This window comes from Myxine glutinosa, chromosome 5, assembly GCF_964187855.1.
Source record: "Myxine glutinosa chromosome 5, kmMyxGlut1.1, whole genome shotgun sequence".
NCBI classification, from domain to species: Eukaryota; Metazoa; Chordata; class Myxini; order Myxiniformes; family Myxinidae; genus Myxine; species Myxine glutinosa.
Genome location: NC_136265.1, coordinates 15,319,249 through 15,325,248, shown reverse-complemented (window position 1 = coordinate 15,325,248; position 6,000 = coordinate 15,319,249).

Sequence of the window (6,000 nt, the reverse complement as noted above, 5' to 3'; positions counted from 1 at the left end):
AGGCTTCATTTTGTTTTCTGTAAACATAGAGATAATGTGCTTTACCAAAAAGCTCTAATTTGGTCTCATCTGTCCACAAGATATTCTCCCAGAAGGATTTTGGATTGATCAGGTGTTTTTGGAAAACACCAGTCGGGCTTTCTTATGTCTCTCTCTCTCTCTCTCTGAGTAGTGGGGTCTTCCTGCGTCTCCTACCATAGAACCACCTTTCATTGAGTTGGTGACGGATGGTGCGAGTTGAAACTATCGCACCTTGTGTCTGAAGGTCATCTTGAATCTGTCTGGCAGTTGATCGAGGTGCTTTCTCCACCATTCTAACAATTCTTCTCTGCAATCTTCGATCAAAGTTTCTCTTGCGGCCACATCCGTGGAGGTTGGCTCCAGTGCCATGGGCCTTAAACTTCCTGATAACATTGCGTACGGTGCACACAGGAACATCAAGGTCTCTGGAAAAGGACTTGTAGCCTTGAGATTGTCCATGCTTGGCTACAATCTTGTCTGACCTCCTCAGACAAGTCTCTGGTTTTCTTTCTTTTCCCCATGCTCATTGCAGTACACAGTGACACAAAGCAGCAGAATGACTCCTTTTCTCTATTCAAACTGGTTGATTGAGTGATTTTTATATTGCAGGCACCTGCAACTCACCGTAGGTGAGTTCAATTCCAAAGTAAAGCAGAATCACCTGCTTGAAATATAATTATGTCTAACAACTTTTAAAAGGTGCCAATAATATTGTCCGGGCCATTTTATGATTTCTGTGTGGAATAAGCTAAGATTTAGTCATTTTTCAGTTTTTTTTGTTTTGTTCCACTGCAAACCAAAGAAACATATGTGGATACGAAAATATATTTTTAATTTAAACAATTTTCTGGAAGAAATGGTGCATTATTTGAAAAAAGTGCAAGGGTGCCAATATTTCTGGCCACGAAATTAACATACCGATACAGACAACAGCTGCTGTAATGGTTCGAATATTTCATGTGAACGGCCTTTAGATACAATGGACAACCAACAGACACACACACACACAGACAGACAGACAGACAGACAGACAGACACACACACACACACACACACACACACACAACCTCACACACTCAAAAATGCATGGATTCGGATGAAACTTGGTCGACAGGTTCTGTGTGTGACAAGGACCAATTGATGAGACTTTGGTGAAGATCCGAATCTGAGAATTTAAAAAGGGATTCTTCATGATCGATATATGCAGGACCAAAAACTATATATATCGCGATAACTCAAAAAGTTATGGATGGATTCAGACGAAACTCGGTGGATGAGTTGGTTATTTATTTGACATTTTGTATGTTTGAGCCATTTTAATTTTTTTGTTCTATCACTGCAACATTTGTAAATTGACTAATTCAGCCTATGGCTGCGAAAGCCTTTTTGTAATAAACCGATTTATTGATTGATTGATTGTTAGGTGACAAGAAGAAGCCGATTAGATTTTGGTTCAGGCCCGGATCCAGAATTGGCCTATCAGTGGGTACAAAACGTAAACTGTTCAGCCTGGCGGAGGTATGTGCCCTACCGAGTGCCCTTCTAGTTACCCTCGCAGGAGGAGAGGGTATTGCATTTGGGTCCGTTTGTTACTTGCCGGAAAGGATTCTGGCAAGTATGTTGATCGGTTGGTTTGTCTGTCTGTCTGTGCGCAGCACTACGTCTACACCGTTGCACGTAGAATCGCCAAACTTTACACACATATTTGTCTTGCCCTGGAATAGACTGTGCCTAATTGATGACGTCATCGGTCACGTGGTTCGGCCGCCATCTTGGAAAAACCGAAAAACTTTGCACCTCTATATCTCCAAAAGTGCTGAATAGAAAAAATTGAGACATGGCTCATTGTAAAGAACTCTCCATGGGGAATAAAATATGTTGATGATGTCATAGGTGCATCCATTATGACATCATAATTCGACAAATACAAAACGTCATCCGATCAAGGTGAAATTTCTTGAGCATAATCTAGGAATAAATTAGTTTAGATAATGACAAAATAGATGATAGTAAACAAATAGTGATGACGTCATCAGTCACGTGGTTCGGCCGCCATATTTGTCCAAAATGGCCGATAAAAAAAAAGTATATTCCGGCAAGTCCTTGGTCTCTCGCCGATTTTTCATGTTTGTTTGTTTGTCTGTCTGTTTGTTTGTCCGCACAGAATAAATATGATTTTCTCGGCAACCGTTGGTCCGATTGACAGGAAATTTCCACCATAGGTGCAACTCCACCTGTATAATTTTTCCCGTCCCTAAATTTCCCTAAATCCCGTCGTTCAGCAAGAAAGGAGTCCCAATGGATCAGCTCATGATAAGGCAGGTGCATGCCTGAACAGTTCTTGATCACCTCATATCTGGTTTCATCCCACCTCCTTCCTGTGACGTGCTCATCAAAAGACAAACACCAGACTGCCAATGCTGTTAGCAACCAACACCTGTTTTTGAAGTTGATGAACTGTACTCTTCACAGAGTGTTAATTATACAGCAGTTTCTTGGCAAGGTTTATACTGGGTGGTTGCCATTGCCTTCCCAGCGTTGTCTGTCCGTGCTCCACCCCTTTAAAAGCTGAGCAAGGAAGCAGCTCATACCATTTTAAAGTCTGGTACGACTCAGCCAGAGTTTGAACCACCGTCCTCAGACTCAGAGCAGACCCCAACATTACGCCACCAAGTCTGAGCATCCTGTTTTTTTTGTTGTTTGTTTGTATATAGAATCGAGGCTCGTGTAAGAGCGAACACATTGAACATGAAAACATGCACAGACACATAAAACATACAATGAAGGGAGCGGGGGAAATGGGGGGGGGGGGCGGGAGGAGGGAGAGGGAAGCACACAAGCACAACAACAGAAGAGAACAAGGACGTCGGTAGATCTGTGGAAGGGGGAGGGCTGGGGGAGGAGGGAGGGGTACACGGTATAAAGCAAATGAACACTACTAGGAATTTCACTTCAAGGAATTTCAGGAAAGAAGTTGGGGATTGAAAGAGGCGGATTTGGAGTGTTTTAACGGGGGTAGAAAATATCAAGGTTTTGGATGGGGGAAGATAAGAGATGGTGGCGTACAGCTGTTTTAAAGACCTGTAGGGAGGAGAGGGATTGAAGAGAGTGTGGGAGTTTGTTCTAGAGACGGGAGAAAAGAGGAATGAAGGAGTGAAGATGAGCAGAGAGTCTTGATTTTGGCAAGTTTCACCAGAAGAGGGTTGCAGGCAGATCTTGTGCAACCTGTAGGAATATTTGGGGGACAGAGCACAGATAGAGCTGAGGGAGCAAGGCCGGAGAGGAGTCTGTAGAAGACAGAAAGCCCACCTACCTGTCTGCGGTGAGTGAGTGAAAGGCTCTCAGAATCAGCTTCATCTCGCGGGAGATTCCAATGATTCTGAATGCTTTGGTTTCAACCGTGTGACGCCGAGCTAGGTGTGAGGCAGGAGCAACAGCCCAGAGGGGAGAGCAGTATTCCATTGAGCTGCGGCTGAAAGCCTTGTATGTGGTGAGGAGCTCAGGTGTGCCAAGGAAGGACTTCGCACAACGGAGGATGCCCAGTCGGTGACTCGCTTTGGAGGCCAGCTTGGAAATGTGGTTTTCCCAGGAAAGATCATGGCAGATAGTGAGACCCATAAGCTTGAGTGACAGAACTTCTTCAAGAGGATTGCTCAGAAAGTAGATGGGAGGGTTTTCCAGATTATCTTTACAGAGAGACAAAGTGAGAGTGTGAGATTTGTCAGCATTGAAAGACATGTTCCACTTGTTTGACCAGTTTGGGATATTGTCCAGGAGAGTGAAGAGGCTGCAGACTGCCGATCTGAGGATTGAGATATGGAGCGGCAAAGAGTGGAGTCATCAGCAAAGAGATGGAGAGGATTTTCCAGCGAGTCGGAGAGATCAATAAAGACCAGAAAAAGCACAGGGCCCAGAACATTGCCTTGGGGAACTCCAGCCTGGACAGGAAGGTGAGATGAAAGGATTCCATTCAGGGCCACACGTTGACTACGACCAGAGAGGAGGTCCGCAAGCCACCATGCGTGGAGGTTACCATGGATACCATAAGAGGAGAGTTTGGTGAGCAGGGCCGGGTGCCAGACCGTATCGAAGGCACGTGATATGTCAAGGGAGACAGCTCTGATTTCCTGTTTGGCATTAAGGACCTCCATCCATTGTTGAGACAGCAGAAGCAGCATGTCCAGAGTAGAGTGACCTGGTCTGAAACCAAATTGATTATCCGAGATCAAGCCATTGGAGAAGAGGAAGGATTTGATGTCAGAAGCAATGATCGATTCCATCACCTCGCTGATAATTGGGAGCAGGCTGATTGGTCTGTAGTTGCAAGGATCTATTTTTGCACATTTTTTGTGGAAAGCGGTCATGTTTGCCGATTTCCAAGATGCTGGCAGATGACCTTGAGCAAAAGAGAGGGCGAAGAGAACAGAGAGAGGGTGAGATAGAGCGGCAGAGCAGGATTTTAGGACCCTGGGCTGATGCCGTCTGGTCCAGTTGCAGAAACAGTCGAGGTTTGACAAAAACTTCTCCACCTCGTCAGGAGAGAAGGACACAGAGTCCAGGAGCAGCTCGGTTCGACTGGGTAAGGTGGGAACAGAGAGAGATGGGTTTGGGACACAAGATTTTGAGGCAAACACAGAGTTGAGGCATTCAGCTTTGTCACATGCAGTGTCAGCTGTGTCGCCGTTTGAGGTGAGGGAGGGGATGGAGGAGGAACAAACACCAGAAACAGATTTGACCAGATGCCACCAAGATTTGGAGGAGGGAGACAGGTTTGAGAGTTCAGTCTTGAGAGTAGGGAGATATTGTTTCCTGGCTCTCCTGAGGGTAGACACACTTGTTCCGAGATTTGTGAAAGGAACGGAGATTGCCTTCAGTTGGATTAGCCTTCCAGGAGGCAAAGGCAACTTGTTTCAGGGCAACTGCCTCAGCACAAGATTCCGTGTACCATGGACGGGAGGAAGGGTATGACAACTGAAGACGAGATGGGATATTTGTCATAACCAAGTCTAGAAGAGAAGATACTCCATTGACTGAGATCCGGGTCGGGAAATTGACAGATTGTGTCAGTCCCAATGAGTCGCAGAAGTCCTTTGTTGAGGTGCCATGAATGGTGAGTTACCCACACCCAGCCAGCTGGCATGATGACCGTTTAAATCACCACGTATGAGGAAAAGACAGTTGGGATGAGTATATAGAAGTTGGTCCATGTTATCAGACAGCAAGATGTAGATAAAGTCATCACTGTTTGGTGGACGGTACAACAGACATACGAACAAAAGGTGGGAGCGGAGAGGAAGCCGTAGCCAGAGGTACTCCTGGGGGTGGGGAGGAGAGAGGGCAGTGCAAGGAGTGTGAGAAAAAGAGTTTTTGATAAAGATAGCAACCCCACCTCCAGGACAAAGCTCAGGTCTATCATACCAGAGGAGGGAGTAACCAAGAAGAGATATTAAAGAATCAGACATCTTGAAGGAGGAAAGTTTCTGTTAATCAGATTACGTCTGGTTTGTCAGAAGCAACCTGTATGGAGAGATCAATCGGGATTGAGCGAAGGCCCTGGATGTTTGAAGTCCATACCGTTAAGGAAGACGGAGGGAAGCATCGGGTGCAGGACAGGGGTGAGAGGGGGAGGTAGGGAGAGCTGTTGATAGTGTGTCAGAGATTGCAGAAGAGCTAGGAGAAAGGGAGAGGAGGACAAAAGGTTTGATGGTGATGGGATGAGGTACAGTGAGGAGTTGTTTGAGGGGGGGGGGGGCAGAAAAAAGTAGCAGGTTGGAGGAGGTGGAGGTATGTGATGGAAGGGAGAGGAAGTGGGGAGGAGGCAGCTTTGAGGAAGAGGGGGGAGGATGGGAGAATTGGAGAAAGATGGTAGGGGGGGAGTTTTGAAGGGGAGCATGAGGGGGTTGTTTTGAAGGGGAGGAGTTGAGGGGGGAGTTTTGGATGGGAGGGGTGAGTTTAGGAGGGGAGGGGTGAGGGGGGAGT